The sequence below is a fragment of the Rattus norvegicus genome, chromosome X (genome assembly GCF_021556685.1).
Source record: "Rattus norvegicus strain SHRSP/BbbUtx chromosome X, alternate assembly SHRSP_T2T, whole genome shotgun sequence".
Lineage (NCBI taxonomy): Eukaryota > Metazoa > Chordata > Mammalia > Rodentia > Muridae > Rattus > Rattus norvegicus.
The window spans coordinates 16518980-16541374 of record NC_141554.1 but is presented as its reverse complement, the minus strand read 5'-3'; the positions used below and the strand labels follow the sequence as shown (position 1 = coordinate 16541374).

At 42.5% G+C, this 22395-nt stretch overlaps 1 pseudogene; it reads right to left on the bottom strand.

Moving 5' to 3' along the window:
• Window positions 1–19218: 19218 nt before the first annotated feature.
• Window positions 19219–21299, bottom strand: LOC134484119 (large ribosomal subunit protein eL19-like; annotated as a pseudogene).
• Window positions 21300–22395: the final 1096 nt, after the last annotated feature.

The window sequence follows — 22395 nt, the reverse complement described above, 5'->3', positions numbered from 1 at the left end:
CTCTTGGCTTTTGTCCCTGCCCTTGCAGTAGCCGCCCTATCCTGCCTGGGTTTTCATCTTTCCCTACCGCCTCTTTCTCCAAAAATCCACGATTTGTCTGTTTTCTAAGCTTGGCTTCTGTTTGAAATCAACTGCAAGCCTTTAAAAATATCTACGGGTTCCATCCACTTCCATAGATTCAGGAGCAATTGGTCTTTCGTGATGTCTGGGCTTCGAAAGGTTCTCTGCGTGTGTTTATTTTTGCTTTTTGTTTAGTAACCTAGCGATTCTCACGCACAACTCACGAAGAAATTCACTGTTAAAAGCGTCTATTTTTGTGACCCTACCTAAACATCGTTTTGCAGCTTCATCTCTCGCAGATGCTCATGCTGAACCTAAGGTTAGACAATTCTCTTTGTTCTCCACTTGTACAATTGCAGTGCTGTTGATTCTTGGTCTCACTGTGTTGTCAGGGCTGGCCTTTTTTGGCTCTTGAACTCAAAGTATTTGGGATCACAAGCTCCTGCACTACACCTCATCCATTTTTCAGATTGGTAAATCATGTATTAATGGGATACAGTGTTAAATTGCATATATTTATGGGCTACCGTACAAGAATACACTCCCGAATGAACAAATCAGACTCATTAATTTTGATCACCCCTCATACTTTATTCTTTGTGGTGACAGCTAATATACCACCACCCCCTGCTGCACCCCTGCCTTTTGGCAGGACCAAGTATTGAACCCAACCAAATCCTTGCCTATAGCAGGCAAACTTTCTGCCATTATATCCCCGGCTATTTCTTGTTGAGTTGGGTTTTCCTTAACTGACAGGCTTACCTGGGACTTGCTACATACATTAGACTGATTAACTTGTGATCCCCTGCCTCAATCTCCCAAGTGGCTGGGATTATAGGTGTGCAACCTATATGGAACTAAAATCCACTCTTATCTATAGGAGCTGTTATTCTGTGTCAGAGATATTAACTAATATTAATATTAACTAATATTAACTATTATTAATGCATAACACATTGCTGCCTAACTGAAACATTTTTTATCTTTTGAGTAACATTTCCCTTTTCTTTGCCCTCAGCCTCTGATAAAAATTATTTACTGTTGCTTCAATGAATCAAACTTGTTAAGATTCCACTTAAAGTGAGAAGAGATACTGGCTTTGTGTGCCTGTCTTATTTGACTATATAATGTCCTCATGGTCCATCCATGTTGTTGCAGGTGACATTTCATTGTGTGTATGATATACAGTCCACATGTCCAAAGTCTCACAGTAACTCAGACTGATTTTAAGCTAAATTCCTCCTGCCTCACTCCTGAATGCTAGAAGACTGTGCATGAGACAGACACATTTTTGTGGCTATGCTGGGACCAACCACAGGACCTTGATAGCCTCTGCATCTCAGCTACATCTTCTCTAGCCATTTGATTTCTCTCCATTGATAACGAAGGTTATTTCTGTGTCTTGGCTATTGTGGATGATGCCGTATTTGTCCAGTGGACTGCTGTAATTGAAACACTTTGGAATTAGAGCCAGGAAGACCAGGAATTAAAGATGTTCTCAAAGCACTAACAAGTTCAAGGCCAATGTAGGAGACCCCGTTTCAAAAATAAAAAGTATTAGCCTGGTGGGTGTGGCAAATTCCTTTGATCCCAAACTGGGGAGGCACATGCCTTTAATCCTAGCATTCAAGAGGCAAAGGCAGGTAGATCTCTTTGGGTTCACGGTCAGCCTGATCTACAGAGTGAGTTCCAGGACAACTTAAAGAGAACCCTGTCCCAAAAACAAAACAGAGATAGTAGTGTGAATATCTCTGTGGCATAGTAATTTCGTTTCCTTTTAACGTATACCCAGAAAATTAAATTATTGGGTCATTTGGTAATCTCTTTAGTAGATTTAGGTCTTTCGTGCTGTTTTCCAAAATGGCTGTAGGAATTTTGATTTCTCATCAACAGTAGACAATGGTTCTCTTGGCTCACCATCTTTACCATTTGCATCCTTTTTGTTCATGACCATTGTAGAAGATTGTATTAGTCAGGGTTCTCTAGAGTCACAGAGCTTATGGAATGTCTTTATAAAGAGGATTTATTGGAATGACTTATAGTCTGCAGTACAACTAACTCAACAATGGGCAACTGTAAGTGGGAAGTTCAAGAATTTCCTAATTGCTCAGTCCCACGAGGCTAGGGGCTTCAGCTGCTCTTCTGTGTAAGCTGGAATCCTGAAGACGTAGGTTCCAACAGCTGTGCTGGCAAGCAAGCGAAAGCAGGCAAAGCCTTCCTCCTTTTTCCTTACGTAGTCCTCCAGCCGAAGGTGTGGCCACCCCGCCTGGTTTTAGAACTTGCTTTCTCTAAGGCTGGCCTTGAACTTAGAGATCTGCTTGCCTCAGTTGCCTAGAATAAAAGCTATGTACTACCTTGTCTGGGCCTAACTTTTCATGGTCACTATGCCTCAAATTCTGGATCAAAAGCATGTGTTGCCCCATGTCAAGATCTGGTTCAGAAGCCTGTGTCTTCCAGCCTCAAGGTCTGGATCACAGGTTCTGGACTGTGTTCATTCTAGATATAGTCAAGTTGACAACCTGGAATACTCATCACACTGATGTAAGGTCATATTCTTTTTAATTTCCATGGGGAACAGACAACATTCATGTCAACTAGAATCAGACATTTCTTTTGGACATTGTCTTATTGAAAGTTTTTTCTCTCTTTTGAAAACACTATTGACTTCAGTTAAGACATTCTGGCTGTCACATACCAAAGATGGTTGTATAAGATGATTTAATGAGCCTTCTCTAACACTTTGTAGTTCTGTATGATGTTGAAAGGATTTCAGTTGTGTTTCCTTGTATAAACATAGTCACAAACCTTGTCTTTTTGTATTTTATTAGGCAGTAAGGTTCTACCTAGAGAGAGTCTTGCCAAGTTGTGGGTAAAGGAGACTATCAGGCTGAGACATGTAGATAGGCAGAGCTCTGTAAGTTCAGGGCCAGCCTGGTCTGCATAGGGATTTCTATGTGTTGGGGATATACAGTGAGGTCTTATCTCAAAAGAAAATCCTAGGCTTAGAACATTAATTTTTTCTAGCTATCCAAAATTTAATATCCTATAAATGAATGGTTGCTAGTGAGCAAACAAGAAAAAGAAAGGCACTTTAGAAGGAAAGGAAGTCCCCATTTAGAATCTAATTATTAGCCAAGTAGAGTGGTGCAGGCCTTTAACCCCAGTATTCAGGAGGCAGAAGCAGGCAGATCTCTGAGTTAGAAGCCAGCCAGTTGATTATCCAGTTCCAGGATAGCCAGGCCTACACAAAGAAACCCCGGCTCAAAAAACAAAAACAACAACAAAAAAGAATCAAGACAGAATCTAATTATTCTTCCTTAGGAGATGAATTTTTCCCATGCCTCTTTGTTTCTTTGTTAAGGAGTAGCCCACCTGTGGTTCTGTTTCAATTTATTTCCTCTGAATTGAAACATTCAGTTCTGAGTTCTGAAGAAATGTAATAGGTTCCTCAGACTCAGAAAGCTAAGGATTTACAAGACACTAGTGAAATTTACCAGACCCGGGAAGCTTGGAAAGATTACAGGGCCTCTCTCCAGGAAGGGTTCAAATAAATCTCAGCACAGTAAACAGCAGAGCCATCATCAGCATCATAGGTGATGGCCAAGTTCCAGTGCCCTTAAGTCTCATGGATGGGCTCATTGTCATAGAGCCACTATACAAAATGAGTTGAGCCACAACTGAGAGCCCCAGGACCAGGGTCTCCACTATGTTGTTCCCTTTGTTCTGGTGGCTTTAATTTCACTTTTGGTTTGGTTTCAATTTTATTTTGTTTTGTTTGTTTTAAGATAGGTTCTCCAATAGCTCAGGGTGGCCTCAAACTCCATATGTTGCCTAGAATACATGAACTTCAACATCTATTTGATCATTCTCCTTCTACTTCCCAGTGCAGGCCTGCACCATCATACAAGTACTGATTTTTATGAATTGCTGTGGATGGGATCCAGGGCTTTGTAGTTGCTAGACAAGCACTCTACCACCTGAACTACATCCCCAGCAACTCCAGGCCTTAATCCTTCTCAATCTTGTTGAGATGAGGCTGTCTCGGTGCACAGATGAGGAAGTAGCTCAGGTGAGAAGCACCTGCTCACACTTCTGCTTTTGTCATAGTCCCATGGAAACTATCCCAGCTGAATGGCTGTGCTATCCTGCCTTCCCAGTATCACAAAGTATTTTGGATCCAGCCATGCCACTGTGAACATTTCTTCTTTCATGGGAGAGGATGAGGATCAGTAGCAGGCTCCCATTGATAACGTTAAGTGCTACCAAACACAGGTAAACAAGATGTTTTGTGATACTACAGTTCTATATCTAGGAGATGAAGAAAACATTAAATGCTGCACCTACACCCCCAACTTATACCTGCTAGGAACTAAATATGTCTTTCTTAGGTAACTGGGTTATTACTATCTCCAAGGTCACATAGTCTTTTTATTCTAAGTCAGTGTAGTAGTTTGAATAGATACGGCCCCCATAGACTCATGTGTTTAAATACTTAGCCATTGGAAGTGGCACTGTTTGAGGCCTTGTTTGAGGAAGTGTGACACTGTGAGGATGAGCTTTGAGGTCTTCTGTGCTCAAGTGTGACACACAGTCTCCTTTTGCTGCCTGTGGATCAAGATGTAGAACTCTTGGCTCCTTCTCCAGTACCATGGCAGCCTGCACACTGCCATGCTTCCTGCTATGATGATAATGGACAAACCTCTAAAACTGTAAGCCAGCCCCAATTAAATGTTTGCCTTTATAAGAATTGCAGTGGTCATGTTGTCTCTTCACATCAATAAAACCCAAACTAAGACAGTAGCAACCACTGTCTTCCTTTACCCAACATCTTGCACCTCTACTCAGATGGCCTTGAACTCATAATGATCCCCCTGCTTCAGCCTCCAAGGATTACACAGAGACAGAGACAGGCAGATCTCTGAGTTCTAGGCCAGCCTATTCTACAGATCAAGTTCCAGAACAACCAGGGCTACACATAGAAACACAGTCTTAAACAAACAAACAAATAGGAAGGCATACTACTTAAATAGAAACACTAGTTTGATTTGCTTCAGCCTTTTCATCTTTGAACTCAAAACTATTGTAAGGATTCTGTATGCCCCAAGGTTTAGTGGGGAGGGACTAGGAGGAAAATTTGTGAGAGTAACCAATCAAACAAGTTCAGTCTTCCTAGGTCACTTGTATATAAATTAAATAGCTTGAATACTTGTCAGCGATTGTGGACCTTCAAGTGAAAGTAAATGTGCTCCTAATAGCACATACATTGCTACGTAGTTGTCTACAAATTTGCTTCCCTTTCAGGTTTCAGTATCCTTGTCAATGAAAGGTAATGCTAGACTGCTAAAAGATAAAAATCAAGAAGGGCTGGAGGCAGGAGAGATGACTAAGTAGTTAAGAGGGCCTGCTGTGTTTCTAAAGACCAAGAAGGGTTCAATTCCCAGCACGTGCCCATGAAGTGGCTGACAGCTGCGAGTAACTTAAGCTCTAGGACATCCCTTGTACTCTTTTGGCACCCCCGCAGTGGTGGGGAGGGCTGTGGCAATGAAGGTAAGTAAATGTTTTGTAAAAGGAAAGAAGCCTGGAAACTTGTCACTGTCCCCATTGTTTGTGACATGTTCGTACTCCCCAGAACTTTTTCTGTCCTTGTAAAAGCATTGTGTTTTACCCTAAGAGAGGCTCCCACTTGTTTCTGTCCCACTGGTGCTGACAGGAGTTGGTCTGTCACATCATCAAGGCCCAAAGAAATTAAATAGCTTCTTGATTTGTTCTTTGTTATTTTGTTTCATTGTTGTTAAAGCCTAAAACTCACTATGGCAACCAGGCTGCCTCCAGCTTACAGAGATCTTCCTGCCTCAGCCTTCTGAACGCCCAGACTGAAGGTGTGTGTGTACCACCACACTCAGCAAATTCACAAATTTATAAAACCAGCACTGGTAGGGAAAGTCGAAAGATGCCCTTCCCACCTCTATTATGAATCTGTCCAAACTGTAAAAATGAACTAGAAACCGGAATCAAAGCCTGTCACCTCCCTTCTGATTTTTATTTAGCTGCCCCCAACTATAACATATAAATGTGTCTGTCCATTCTGTATTTGTTCTGAGCAGCAACAAAACTTGAAAAATAAATATACAACTATAACAGTAGCAGAAAAACCTGCTAATACTTTTCGCTTGAAAAATGTTGACTTTTCTTCCCAATAATAGTGATGCTTCGCTATAACTGCAGCTAACTATTTTTGAGGATTGCACATCTTGGTCTGGGCACGGAGTCCAGTTGGTAGAGTTTTTGCCTATCTTCAGCCCCTATCAGTCGTCGGGCATGGTATGCGTAGCTGTAATCTCAGTCCTCGGGAAATGGAGACGGGAGAATAACAAGTTGTAGTTTGTCTTCCAGTATGTGTATATTTAAGGCTAGACTGGGCTATAAAGGGAGACCTTGTCTCAAGAAATAAGGCATGGCGGTAATACAGCCATTTAATCCCAGAATAGGTAAATCCCTGCAAGGAGGAGGCTACCCTGATCTAAATACAGTTCCGGGCCAACCAGGCCTACAAACCTACAAAGGCAGACCTTACCTTGATTTTTAAAAAGAAAGGGAAAAGAAAAGAGATTACGTTTAACCCAACTCTTGACTGCCCAAATCACTTCTGCTCTTCACAGGCCCAAGGATACTTTTCAGTACATCCTCTGAACAGGGGCAGTTGCAGCAGCTCCTCCACTATCTGAGGACCAGGGCACAACCTGGAAGCACTTTCCATTCTCAGGTGTGGGGGTGTGGGGCTGGTAGAAGCAAAGGGCACTGGGAAGCTCCTATAGTGCTTAGGACAGTCCTCCTATAGCAGAGAATTTTTGGTCAGTGGTGCTGAGGACAAGAAACCTCTTTATAATTGAAAGCCAGACACTTTGTCCTCTGGAGGAAAAATTATAGGAAAACATCTTGCAAGGTATAAGGAGAAGATCATTGGCCGGTACTGTTAACCTAACACAAGACTAATATTCCATGTTATTGCTCCTTAGAGCCAAGTATCTCAAAGTGTCCCTTTATATGATGTCCCTAAAGCACAGGATGACTGAGTCACAGCCAGATGTGGCCAAATTTCATCCACTCATAACACTAGAAATGATTCCTTTTTGCCACATAAGGATTAAATTGCTGAGATCTTCAAAACTGTAACCAGGCATGTAGTACACGCCTTTAATCCCAGCACTAGGGAGAAAGGCAGTCAGATCTTTGTGAGTTCTAAGATAGCTTGGGCTACCTAGCGGATTATAGGCCAGCCAGGGCTCACAGTGAGAATATGTAAAACAACTACGATAATATGTGTGCCCATAGTTTTAATATTGTACTTTGCAGCTTTAATTGCTTCTTGGGTCTAACAATACACCTGACTGCAATTTGTTTGTGATTTGTCTGAAAAGTAAAAAAGCAACTTAGCCCAGTGGCGGTAGAATGCACTTTTAATCCTAGTACTTGAGAGACAGAGGCAGGTGAATCTCTGCAAGCTGGAGGGTAGCCTGGTCTATATAGAGAGTTCCAGAACACCCAGGGCTAGACAGAGAAACTCTGTCTCAGGAGAGAAAAGGAAAAGCAACCATTGAGTTTGTATTCACTGTCTATCCAACTCCTTTAGTCTAGACATTTTGTGATAGGCCAGCCAGTTTACCAAGTAGCTTCCTGGGTGATGGCACCACCAAGTACTCTATAGGGAATAAGGAAATCTCTTAGAAAACTAGGCTGATATACCTACTACTCCCATAAGGTGTCTGCCTCTGGACTCCTCAGAACAGAATAGAGAAGATAGCCGGTTTGAGTTTAGTTTAGATGCACTTGACTCCTTTTCAAAGTGCACTCACTACAAAGCTTACAAAACATGTTACATTTGTCTGTTGCAGAGTTCAAGTGTGTTATCTTAACTCATAAATGCCACTGTTCAGTCATTGTTACATAAATTAACAGTTCCTCTCACAAGGCCAGGAACAAGAAAGCTTGACTTCACTCCAACTGTCTACATGGCCTTCCACTGACTGGATTTCAGTAAGACACTTCTAGATTTCACAAAATAATGTTGTGGGGGCCGAATTTCATGGCTCTTGGCCAAAAGGGAAATAAGTCAGCTCAGAGTGAGAAAGTACAAATTTGCCCAGCCTTTCATTAAGCTGGAATGATACCCAGAAAAAGCCAACTGATTGGTAACAGAAAATAACCTCTCTCCCAAGGGATCACTACAGCTAGAAAGTACCGAAAGAGCCAGCACCTTTGGGTGACTCCTGCTCCCAAGCTGATTGAGAAACTTGTTTTTCTAAAGTACCTATTGAAATGGTATCTTTCAGAGGAAAGCCTGTGGGAATAGTTCTGAAGAAACCACTGTGGTTAAGAGCTTTTGGCTGCTCCTTCATAGCACTGAAGTTTAGTCCCCGGGACCCTGGTTAGGGCCTCCCAACTGTCAGTTACTTTAGCTCCAGGGAATACAACATCCTTTTCTAGCCTCCATGAGCACACTGGTGGTATACCGAAATGCAGACAGCACAGTGGGACAGTAGGAATAATGCCTTAGGCTGCCAGATGGAGGGAAGGAAAGAATGACTTTGAAACTTAGGGTAAAGTTGGGAAGCCAGTGACGTTAAATGAGTCACTTTTGTGCTAGGTTCAAAGCAAGGCTGAGGACAAAGAGCTCCTGTCAGGTCTGAACTGCCCAAGGCAGTTATGGATTTCCTGAGCTCTACAAAGAACAAACCTGAAACCTTGATTCTGGCACTCCCAACTAAAACCGCCAAACTTAAACTCTTTTATTTCCTACAGTTTTAAAGAAGATGGAATGAATCAAAAGAGAAACTAAATTCCAAACTAAATAAAGCTTAGAGAGAAGCACTATTTCAGAAGAAGATAAAAATTATTTTTTCTGAAGAATATTATGAATATATTTATTTTTATGTTTTTATTGGCTATTTTATTTATTTACATTTCAAATGTCATCCCCTTTCCTGATTTCCCCTCTGGAAATCCCCTATCCCATTCCCCCACACACACTTCTATAAGGGTGCTCCCCCTTCCACCCACCTAGTGGTGAATGGGTCTCACCACCCTGGCATTCCCCTACCCTGGAGAATCCAGCCTCCACAGGACCAAGGGCTTCTCCTCCTATTGATGCCAGACAGTGCCATTCTCTACTACATATGTAGCTGGAGCCACAGGTCCCTCCATGTATACACTTTGGTTGGTGGTTTAGTCCCTGGGAGCTCTTGGGGAGTGGTCTGGTTGGTTGATATTGTTGTTCTTCCTATGGAGTTGTAAATCCCCTCAATTCATTCAGTCCTTTCTCTAACTCCTCCATTGGGGTCCCTGTGCTCAGTCTGATGGTTGGCTGCAAAGCATCCTCATCTGTATCAGTAAGACTCTGGCAGAGCCTCTCAGGAGACAGCTATATCAGGCTCCTGTCAGCATGCACTTCTTGGCATCAGGAATAGTGACTGAATTTGGTGGCTGCAGATGGTATGGATCCCTAGGTGTGGCAGTCTCTGGGTGGCCTTTCCTTCAGTCTCTGCTCCACTCTTTGTTCCCATATTCCCTTTAGACAGGAGCCATTCTGGGTTAAAAATTTTGACAAGGGTGGGTGGCCCCATCCCTCAACCAGGGGCCCTGCCTAATCTCTGGATATGGAATCTACAGTTTCTCCCTCTCCTTTGTTGAGAGTTTCAGCTGATCTCATCCCTATTGGGTCCTGGGAGCCTCTTGCTTTTCTGGCATCTGGGACTTGCTGGTGGCTAAACCCAGAAAATCAAAATTATAACCTGAGTTTTATAGTTGCTTTGTTGAGGGTTGGGATTTGAGAGGGTTCTCACTCCGTGGTCCAGATTGAACTGAAATTTAATTGTGTGACCCAAGTTGGCCTTGCATTTGTTTTACTTCTGCATCTGCATCTGCATCTGCATCCCAAGGCCTGAGATTATAGATATAAACTCCATACTGCTCTTGTATACTTGAATTGTGTTTTGCTATTTATGAGGGCTAAATAAATGATTTCCTCTGAATATTGTCAAAAGATTATTAAAGCAGTGTGCCACCAAGATATCCAAGTACAAGAGAATGAAACTGTACCTTGAATCCTAACACTGGGTCCAACCTTTAATTAGCCCTTAGAATCTCCACTTAACTCCAGAAAAGTTAGACAAAATTACCTTATATTTAGCAAAAGGTACCAGTCTGTCCTGCTGAATGTGAGTCAAAGCCTTTATGGATGTTGCATTCTATTAGTCTGACACTGCAGGTCATGGTTTAATGTCACAGCATTAAATCTTTACAAGAGAGCATGCTTACAGATAGAACAAACAATAAATAGGTTGAAGAGACTATTCACAATCCTGTTTTGATGAGTCATGGAACTGAACTTTAGCCCACCTGTCCCTGGTATGTAGTTGTAACATCTCATTTATAGACTTGCCCAGTCCCAGGCTGACCTCAGCCAAATACCAGATTGTATCTTAGTCTGTAACACCGTGGGCTCTGACTTCACAAAAACAAAAATAAGTGAAGCCCAGCCTGAGGAAAACACTACTTTATTTTTTAATTAAATTTTTGAGACAGACTTGGAAACTCAGGCTGGCCTTGAATTTGCTATGTAGCTGATGATTTTGGACTGGTCCTTCTGCCAGTCCATCTACTACTTCTGGAATGCTGAGATTACAGACAAGAAAAGTAGCTAGTACAGCTCAGTAAAGGCCTACTTTTGTTTCTCCAGTGACCCTTTTCCAAAACAATCTTTTTTTTTTTCGGAGCTGGGGTTGAACCAGGGCCTTGCGCTTGCTAGGCAAGCGCTCTACCGCTGAGCTAAATCCCCAACCCTCCTTCCAAAACAATCTTAAATGGTCCTTAGAAGTGATGTTTTCAGCTGGGCTTCTGTCACAGCCCATGAGTACAGGCAGTACTGCTACAGGGCAAGCTCATCCTTCCTGTTACTTTCTTTCTCTTTCATGAGACTACAGCAGTATTGACTCAGATCTCTAATTCTGCATCCAACCCTAGCGATATTAGATTTTAGGTCCTAGGGATCAAACCCAGGATATCATGCCTGGCTCTCTCCTTAATTTTTTTTCTTTCTTTCTTTTTCTTTTTCTTTTTTTTTTCCGGAGCTGGGGACCGAACCCAGGGCCTTGCTAGGCAAGCGCTCTACCATTGAGCTAAATCCCCAACCCCCTCTCCTTAATTTTATAAACTTATTTGTTTGTCATGTGTAAGGCAGTGTGTACCTGCCACAGCAGCCATGTGGAGATCAGAGAACAATTTAGAGTTCAGACTTTTAGACTAAGGGTCCACAGCCTCTGAGACTGGCAATATCCCTCTGTCCCCTCTGACCTGTGACAGTTGGCACCACAGCACACAGAGAGAACAGGAATTGTGACCCTCAGCCAAGAGTGACACATCCCCACTGTGGATACCCTCCCTCCCTCTACAAAACAGTACAGGCTAGCTCACAGCCGAGGCACAACAACAGGGTCCCTGAGAATCAGTGGGGTCTCTGAAGACTGACAGGGTATATTCCTGATGCTCACACATCTTTCCTCCTCTCAGAGCCTCGATGTCTATGCCATCAGCTTCAGAGTGCCACCCTCTACTGCGCTGGTGCCAGCAGGAGAGCAGATCCTAGAGTGGCTGGGGGACATGCAGCTGCTCTGAGACCCCTGGCCAGTGGGGTATCCTGGATATAAGAGACCTCTAAGTATTCAAAACAACCAACATGCATTTATTTTTATTGTTTAGTTTCTTTTCAGATGTCTTACTCGGTACCCCAGGCTGACCTGGAACTCACTATGTAGCCCAGGCTGGCCTGGTACTCCTGACAACCTGTGTGCTAATGATCATTCTCAATTACTCTTAGTTGTATGCTTGGTGTTTTGTTTTTGTTTGTTTTTTTTTCTTTAAGATACTCTGTTCTTTTTTAACTTTTTATTCACTTTATATCCTACTCACTACCCCCTCCCAGTCACCCCTCCCACAATCCTTCTCCCATCTCCCTTCTCCTTTGAGCAGATGGATGTCCCCCCAAGTTCCCCACAATCCTGGCACTTCAAGTCTCTGCAAGGCTATGCGCTTCCTCTCCCACTGAGGCCAAACAAAGCAGCTCAGATAGAAGAACATATCCCACAGACAGACAACAGCTTTTGGGATAGCTCCAGCTTCAGTAGTTCAGGATCCACATGAAGACCAAGCTGCACTTCTGCTATAAATGTGTTGGGAAGCCCAGGTACAACCTGAGTATGTTCTTTGGTTTGTATTTCAGAGTCTGAGAGCCTCAAATGTCCAGGTTAGTTGACTCTGTTTGTCTTCCTGTAAAGTTCCTGTCCCCCTTGGAGCCTGAAATCCTTCCTCCTATTCTTCTGTAAGATTCCCCCAAGCTCCATCTACTGTTTGTCTGTGGGTGTCTGCATCTGTCTGAGTCAGCTGTTGGGTGGAGCCTCTCAGAGGACAGTTATGTTAGTCTCCTATCTCCAAACATAACCGAATATCATTAACAGTGCCAGGGATTGGTGCTTGCCGATGGAATGGGCCTTAAGTTGGACCTGTTATTGCTTGGTCATTCCCTCAGCCTCTGCTCCATCCCCCATCCCTGCATTTCTTGTAGACATGATACATTTTGGGTCAAAAGTTTTGTGAGTCGGTTGGTGTCCTTATCACTCCACTGGGGTTCCTGCCTGACTACAGGAGATGGTCTCTTCTTCTATATCCCAGTGTTGTAAGTCATGGTTAAGATCACCCTGACTAATTCTTGGGCACCTCCCTTATCCCAGATCTCTGTTTCTTCCTAGAGATGCCCCCAACCTCCCCATCCCAGTCAGTTGCAGATTTCCATTCATTCTCATCTCTCCTGTCCCTTCCCATCCCTGCTCCCTCCAAGTTCATTCCATCCATCTGCCTCCTAGGACTATTTTATCCCCCTTCTAAGTGAGATTCAAGCTTTCTTTCTTGGGCCTTCCTTCTTGTTTAGCTTCTTTGGGTCTGTGGAGTGTAGCATTGGTACCTGTATTTGATGGCTAATACCCACTTATATGTGAGTACATACAATTGATGACTTCTGACTCTGAATTACCTCACTCAGGGTTATATTCTCAAGTTCCATCCATTTGCCTGCAGAATTCAAGATGGCTTTGTTTTTGATAGATGAATAATATTCCATTTGTAAATGGACCACATTTTCTTTATCCATTCTTCAGTTGAGGGGCATCTAGCTTGTTTCCAGTTTCTGGCTATTACAAATAAAGCTGCTAGGAACATAGTTGAGTACGTGTCTTTGTGGGATGTTAAAGCATCTTTTGGGTATATATGCCCAAGAGTGGTATAATTAAGTCTTGAAGTAGAACTAACTAGTCCCATTTTTCTGAGAAACTGCCAAGTTGATTTCCAAAGTGGTTGTACAAGTTATACTCCAGCCACCAATGAAGGAGTCTTCACCTTGTTCCACATCCTCACAAGCATGTGCTATCTCTTAAATTCTTGACCTTAGGCATTCTGATGGGCGTAAAATGGAACCTCAAAGTTGTTTTGATTTATATTTCCCTGATGACTAAGGACTTTCAGCATTTCTTTAAGTGCTTCTCAGCCATTTGAGACTCCTCTGTTGAGAATTCTCTGTTGAGCTCTGTACCCCATTTTGTAATTGAGTTATTTGTGTGGTTGGTGTCTGTCTTAATTAGGCTTTTACTGCTGTGAAGAGACACCATGACCAAGGCAACTCTTATAAGGACAACATTTAATTGGGGCTGGTTTACAGGTTCAGTCCACTGTCATTGAGATGGGAGCATGGCAGTGTCTGGGAAGGCATGATTCAAGAGGAGCTGAGAGTTCTGTGTCTTTATCTGAAGACTGCTAGGAGAAGAACCGCTTCCAGGCAGCTGGAACAAGAGTCTTGAAGCCTGCTCCCACAATGACGCATTTCCTTCAACAAGGCTACACCTCCTAATACTGCCACCCCATGGGTCAAGCATATTTAGACCACCACACTGTCTAACTTCTTGAGTTCTTTGTAACTTTTATATATTAGCCCCCTATGGAGTTGGTAAGATCCTTTCTCAATCTGTAGGCTGATGTTTTGTTTTATTGACAGTATCCTTTGCCTTACAGAAGCTTTGCAGTTTCATGAGATCCCATTTATCAATTGTTGATATTAGAACCTGAGCCATTGGTGTTCTCTTCAAGAAATTGTCTCCTGTAGCAATACATTCAAGAGTATTTCCCATATTCTCTTCTATAACATTTAGTGTATCTGGTTTTATGTTGAGGTCCTTGATCCACTTGGACTTGCACTTTTTGCGGGGTGATGAATATGGATCTATGTGCATTCTTCTACATGTAGATATCCAGTTAGACCAGCACCATTTGTTAAAGATGCTTTCTTCCTTTCTTTTTTCAGCCGTATGCTTTTGTATTCTTTATAAAAAAATCAAGTGTCCATAGGTATGTGGGTTTATTTCTCAGTCTTCAATTCTATTCCATTGAGAAGCCTGTCTGTTTCTATACCAATACCTTGCCATTTTTATCACTATACTTCTGTAATACAGCTTGAGGTCAGGGATGGTGATTCTTCCCGAAGTTCTTTTATTTTTCAGATTTGTTTTTGCTATACTGGGATTTTTGTTTTTCCATAAATTGAGAATTGTTCTTTCTATCTCTGTAAATAATTATGTTGGAATTTTGATGCGATTTGCATTGAATCTGTAGATTGGTAAAATGGCCAATTTTCACTATGTTAATCCTACCGATCCATGAGCATGGAAGATCTTTCCATTTTCTGATATCTTCTAAAATTGCTTTCTTCAGAGACTTGAAGTTCTTATTGTACATATCTTTCACTTGCTTACTTAGAATTACACCAAGTTATTTTATATTATTCATGGCTATTATAAAGGTTGTTTCCCTAGTTTCATTCTCAGCCTGTTTATCATTTGTATAAAGAGGGGCTACTAATTTCTTTGAGTTAATTTTGTATCCAGCCACTTTGCTGAAGATGTTTATCAGCTGTAGGAGTTCTCTGGAAGAATTTTTGAGATCGCTTATGTATACTATCATATCATCTACAAATATCAAAATCTTGATGTCTTCCTTTCAAATTCATACCCCCTTGATCTCCTTTTGTTGTCTAATTGCTCTGGCTAGAACTTCAAGTACTATATTAAATAGATCAGAAGAGAGTGGGCAGCCTTGTCATGTCCCTGATTTTAATGGGATTGCTTCACGTTTCTCTCCATTTAGGTTGATGTTGGCTATTGGCTTGCCGTATATTGCTTTGATTATGTTTAGGTATGTGCCCTGTATCCCTGACTTCCTTAATACCATTAACATAATGGAGTGTTAGATTTTGTCAAAAGCTTTGTTGGTATCTGAGAGGAGCATGTGATTTCTTTCTTTGAGTTTGGTTATATGGTGGATTATGTAAATTGATTTTTGTATATTGAACCATCCCTGCATCCCTGGCATGAAGCCTACTTGATCATGATAGATGATGTTTTTGATATAATCTTATATCGGTTTGCAAGTATTTTATTGAATATCTTTGCATCAATGTTCATATGAGAAATTGGTCTGAAGTTATCTTTCTTCATTTCTCTATTAATTGTTTTATTTACATTTCAAATGTTATCCCCATTACCACCAGTCCCCCTTCCATGAGCCCTCCCACCCTATCCCCCTTCTCTCTACCTCTAAGAGGGTACTTTTCCCCCTGCCCCCTTCTCCCTCTAACATCAAGCTTCCACAGAATCTAGCACATCCCTTCCCACTGAGGCCAGACAAGGCAGACCTCCGCTACATATGTAGTGGGGGCCACATACCAGCCCATGTATGCACTTTGGTTGGTAGCTTAGTCCTTAAGAGCTTTGAAGGGTCCAGTTACTTGATATTGTTGTACTTCCTATGGAGTTGCCATCCCCTTCAGCTCCTTTAGTCCTTCCCCTAACTGAAGCTTGCTTCTTGGGTCGGTTTGCTTAGAAAACTTTTTTCTAGCCCTTTACTCTGAGGTAATGTCTATCTTTATTGTTGAGGTGTGTTTCTTATATGGTGCAGAATAATGGATCCTGTTTTTGTATCCCTTCTGTTAGCTTGTGTCTTTTTATTGGTGAATTGAGTCTATTGGTGCTGAGAGATATAATGACCAGTGTGGTGGTTTGAATATGTTTGGCCCAGGGAGTGGCATTTTAGGAGGTATGGCCCTGTTGGAGTAGGTATGTCACTGTGGAAGTGGGCTTTAAGACCCTCACCCTACTTACCTGCAAGTCAGAATTCTGCTATCATCCTTCAGATGAAGATGTAGAACTCTCAGCTTCTCCTGCACCATGCCTGCCTGGATGTTGCCATGCTCCCACCTTGATGATAATGGACTGAACCTCTGAACCTGTAAGCCAGCCCCAATTCAATGTTGTCCTTATAAGAATTGCCTTGGTCGGGGTTGGGGATTTAGCTCAGTGGTAGAGCGCTTGCCTAGCAAGCGCAAGGCCCTGGGTTCGGTCCCCAGCTCCAAAAAAAAAAAAGAAAAAAAAAAAAGAATTGCCTTGGTCATGGTGTCTGTTCATAGCAGTAAAACCCTAACTAAGGCAACCAGTGATTTTTATTACCTGTTATTTTGATGTTGGTGGTGTTCGTGTGTGTGCGTGCACAAGTACACTTTCCTTGTTCTTCCTGATATAGAATTACTTATTTCCTGTGTTGTCATGGATGTAGTAATTTTCCATGTGTTCGAGTTTTCCTTCTAGTATTTTTTGTAAGGCTGGATTTGTGGATATTGTTTGAATTTGGATTCGTCTTGAAATATCTTGTGTTCTCATCTATGGTGATTGAGAGTTTTGCTAGGTACAGTAGTCTAGGTTGGCACCTATGGTTTTTTATAGAGGTTATAAGATATCTGTCTGTCCAGACCTTTCTAGCTTTTAGAGTCTCTGTTGAGAATTCATGTGTAATTTGTATGTTACCTGGCCTTTTTCCCTTGCCACTTTTAATATTCTTTGTTCTGTAGATTTTGTATTTGATTAGTATATGGTGGGAGGATTTTCTTTTCTGTTGCAATCTGATTGGTGTTCTATATACTTCATGTATATTTATAGGTTTCTCTTTCTTTAGGTTGAGAAAGTTTCTTGTATGATTTTTTTGAGAATATTTTCTTAGCCTTGGATCTGGGAATCTTCACCTTCTTCTATTCCTATTATTCTTATGTTAGGTCTTGTCATGTTATTCCAGACTTCTGGATGTTTTGTGTCAGGAAGTTTTTAGATTTAACATTTTCTTTGACTGATGTATCAATTTCTTCTATGGTATCTTCTATGCCTGAGATTCTTTCTTCCACCTCCTGTATTCTGTTGGTGATGCTTGCTTCTGTTGTTACTGTTCTCCTCCCTAGGTTTTCCATCTCCAGGACTCCCTCAGTTTTTATTTTCTTTATTGCTTCTATTTCCACTTTCAGGTCTTGCACAGTTTTATTTCCTTAATCTGTTTAACTGTATTTCCCTGTATATCTTTAAGGGATTCATTTGTTTCCTCCTTAAAGACCTCTGTCTGTTTGTATTTTCCTGTGTTTCTTCAAAGGATTTATCCATTTCCTCTTTAAAGGCTTCTATCATTTTTATAAGATTGGATTTACAGTCATTTTTCTTGTACTTTGGTTGTGTTAGGATATCCAGGGCTTTTCGTAGTGAGGTAGATGTGCTTTGAAGGTGTCATATGGCCCTGGCTTTTTTGTTGCTTGTGTTCTTTTAAGGGCCTTTAACCATCTGGATGGTTTTGGTCCCGATGTTCTTGTAATAGGTATTGGCAGGAGGGTGGTCCTGGTGTGGCAGGTCTCTGATGGGTATCCTTGGCTTATATGGTTCCAGATCTGCAGGTCTGTATGACTCAGGAGTGGCATGTCCAATGAAGGTAGATGGAGAGCTGGCAGGAGAATGGAGGTCCCCTTGGGATAGCAGACTGCTCAGGGCAGTTTGGCTTGGCCCAGAGGACTCAGAAAGCAGTGAAGATGGTTGGGGAAAGGGAAGCTAACCTATGTGGTTCAGGAGTCACAGGCCTGATGAAGGTGGGAAGAGAGGTGGCAGGAGAATGAAGGTCCCCCTGGGATAGCAGGCTGCTCAGGGCAGCTTGGTTTGGCCCAGAGGGGATATCAAGCAGGGCGGAGGGAAGCTTACCTGTATGGTTCAGGATTCACAGGTCTGATGAAGGTGGAGATAAAGGTGGCAGGAGAATGTTTTATACTCTGTTTTTTTTTTAAATTATGTTATATTATTGTCAGGGGGCAGGGGCATGCCTGTGGAGATCTGGTCAGAGGACAACTTTTATGAATTGTTTTTTTTTCCTCCTTCCTGTGTATGAGTTTTAGGGATGGAACTCAGGTTACTAGGTTTATGCATAAAGCATCAGTATCCACTGAGCCATGTAACACGACCCAAAATACTGTTATTTGGTCTGTGAATTTTTCTTCCACAGAAGGAAGTCAGTGTTTTAGCAATGAGAGATTCAAGGTAGGTTTCTGTCAGCTGAATTAATCTGCAGAATAGATATTTCAGTACCAAAATGGAAGGGTTTTTTTTTTCCTGGCTTCTTCAACTCACTATGTAGCTAAGAATGACCTTGTTGGGGTTGGGGATTTAGCTCAGTGGTAGAGTGCTTGCCTAGCAAGCGCAAGGCCCTGGGTTCGGGCCCCAGCTCCGAAAAAAAGAAAAGAGAAAAAAAAAAAAGAATGACCTTGTTAATTGTGGTCCTCCTGACTACCTTTTAAGTGACTATACCTTTTACAGGCATGTACCACCAATGTCCAGTGCTGGGAACAGAACCCAGAGCTTCATGCATGCTAGGCAAGCACTGTACCAATTGAGGCATATCCCCAGCTCCAAAATGTAAGTTGTTTTACATCCATAATATATATGTAATGGTGCCACATAAAGTTGGGGAGTCCTTTACAAGCAGACATTGTTATATAGTAAGCTTTAGGGTAATAGAATCTGCCCTAAAACATCAGTGTCTTAGATAGAGTTTTATTGCTGTGAACATACATCATGACCAAGGCAAGTCTTTTTTTTTTTTTTTTTTTTTTTTTTAGGACAAAGGCTTGTTTTATTTTAATGACTGATCTATGTGAGGCTACACAGCCAGGCCACAGCCAGGCCACTGTGTAGAGACTTGAGGGAAGTTTTATTTCTTGGTTTCTTCCTCCTTGGACAGAGTCTTGATGATCTTTTCCTTCATGGCCTAGAGGCGTTCCTCCCGGCGCTTTCATGTTTCCTTGGTCTTAGACCTGCGAGCCTCAGCCTGGTTGCCAGTAGCTTCTTGCGATTCTTGTCTGCCTTCAGTTTGTGGATATGCTCCATGAGAATCTGCCTGTTTTTGAATACATTCCCTTTGACCTTCAGGTCCAGGCTGTGATACACATGTCAGTCAGTCTTCTTAGATTCCTGGTATCTCCTGAGAAGCTGGTGCAGAATCCTCATCCTTCTCATCCAGGTGACCTTCTTGGGCATCTGAGCGTTGGCAGTGCCCTTCCTCTTCCCTGTGTCCATATGCCTGCCCTTCCATCGGGCCAAGGTGTTTTTCCAGCAGCAAGCCCAGGAATGGCCAGTCATAGACTCCGGGTAATCACCCCATCTTTGCTCAGCTTCCTGATCTGCTGACGGAAGTTGTCATTGGCAATGTCTTTGGTCTCATTGGGGTCCAACCAGACCTTCTTTTTACCACAGTGAAGGACACTATAGGCAAGCCTCTTCTGTCCCTGAGCATACACATGGCTGCAGACACAGCACCAAAAGGTCCAAGGCAACTCCCATAAAGGACAACATCAAGGTGGGAGCATGGCAGTGTCTGGACAGGCGTGGTGCAGGAGGAGCTGAGAGTTTTACATGTCATCTGAAGGCTGCTAGTGGAAGACTGGCTTCCAGGCAGCTAGGATGGTGGTATTAAAGCTCACAACCACAGTGACACTCCTATTCCAACAGGGACACACCTCCAAATAGTGCCACTCCCTGGGCCAAATATATTTAAACCATGCTGGTCAGTATTCAAAATCTCCAAAACTTCCTCTTCTAATTTATACTACCCATACCATTTGATCATCCCAATCTGTAAAGTCCATATTAAAAGTTCACCCATCCAAGTAACTCCCACTCTAGAACAAGTTATACCATTTATAAGTTTCTGGCCTCACAGTTCCTAGTTGCTACACCCTATGCCCTTTGTGGGGTGTTGTGAGACCCCAAAGTGGCCCTACATCAGGAGCGCTACCCACAGAGCACAGATTGACAAAGTGACTGCTGCAATAGCAAGAGGGTGTAAGGTTTTTAATCCATGTACATGGGGTTGCTCATCCACGCAGGGAGAGGCAACCCCGAACCCAAAAAGCACACAACTTTTATTCGTTACAGAGGGCAGACTTCAGGAACAGGGTTATCTGGCCCATTCTCATTGGTGGTACACAGGACAAAGGATCTGGTCAGGTATTGGCTGGCCTGCTCAAGGGGCTGTTCTTGGCTCAGTTGGTCACTTTCCTCATCCAGCCCTACACCTGGCCTTGGAGAATCACTGGGAAAGGGCTAAGTTGTCACGTCCCTTGGGGGGTGGGTGGGCAGAATCAGGATGACATCTTGTGGTTGTTCTCGGGATTCTCCACAGGGAGGGGTAGGGGGTCTTTCAGAGAACAGTTGTTTTTGTTTTGTTTTAACTTTACCTGGGTCAGAATAGCCTGGTCTTCTGACTCAATATCTTGATCGCCAAAACATTGTCATAGCATTAGGCAACCTGATGCCAGATGTATTTCTCAAAACCTTGTTTTTATAACTTTGTCTCTCATATCTATGAAACTATGAAACTTTATTTCTTCAGGGGCCTGGTTTGTAATATTGGCATTGTAAGTGGTTACTAGGTCTCACAATGTCAAGCTTGATCAGGTGAGGGTGCTGGAGAAACAGTACAAAGCCAGAGAACATCAGGAACTTGTCTTTCTAGTTTGGCTTGTTTCCTTTTCCTGGCATCTATGGTCACAGTGGTGTATAGAAGATGTAGAACCCACCATTCAGCAATTGCCAGCATCCCGGTGGGTAGCACCCTTTTAGCAATGTATAGGCTATTTGGTGGCAGCAGCTCACCCACAGCGCCATGGCAAGCAGCTCCCTTGTCCCTAGCCTTGCTCACTTTTACCTTGCTGCTTTTCTACTGTCAAACAGTGTGAATGTTAGTCTCTACAGGGCAAGACAGTGCCATGTGTTGGCCTACCTTGGGTCCATCCCTTCAACTCTAGAGATAGCTGCTTCTTTTTTTTTTTTTTTTCTATTTTTCGGAGCTGGGGACCGAACCCAGGGCCTTGCGATTGCTAGGCAAGCGCTCTACCACTGAGAGATAGCTGCTTCTTGAAATGCTATTCTTCCATTCTTTCCAGTCTTCTGTCAGTCATCCTTTGGGGGGTGTGTGTGTCTGGGGGTTGCACGCAGGTGTGTTCATGTATGCTAATAAGTCAGAAAATACATTTGGATGCCAGGAGTCTCCTACCATTTTAATTATTTTGAGATAAGATTTCTCATAGGACTGGAGCTTCTCCAAGTAGGCAAGGCCACCTTGCCAGTAGGTGCATGGGGTCAGCCTGTCTCAACCTCTTATCTCATCCTTATGGGAATTACAAGGAAATGGCATCACCATTGGCTTTGACAGAGGTTCTGGGATCTGAACTCAGGTCCTTACACTTTCAAGCAAATATCTTACTAACTGAGCCATCTCCCTAACTCTCCATCCCTTCAGTGAACATCTTTACTTCGTAATTCTTTACGTGAACTGTGCTCAAATTACTGGTATGGTTTCTGTCTCCTTATTGCACCCTAATTGATACACGTGACAAAACTAAATGCAAAGAATCCAGGTTGGATTAAATTCCCCTTTGAAAAATGACATCCTGCCACTGACAAACATAAATATTTCAAAAGCTGTCAGAAAACCAATCCACCACTAGCACAAATTTGCAGCTATAACAGGCAGAAAAAGGATATAAGCCCACATCCACTGCTACAATAGAGACAGTGAGCTAAGAATCAAAAGAGTGTAAAATAAGTTCAGTTTGGACAACTGTAAAACCTAAAAGAAGAATAAGGACACCCCTTACCCCAACACAAAGCATGTGCTGGAGAAATAGTTCCATGGATAAAGATGCTTGCTTCCAAAATCTAACACACACACACTCACACACACTCATACTCTCTCTCACACACACACACTCACACACACGTACACACACACTAATATAAAACATTACAGAGAGGATCATGTTGGGATCTAAGCATCCATGCCATGCTGCTCACCACCACCTATAACTTCAGCTCCACTGGGCCAGAT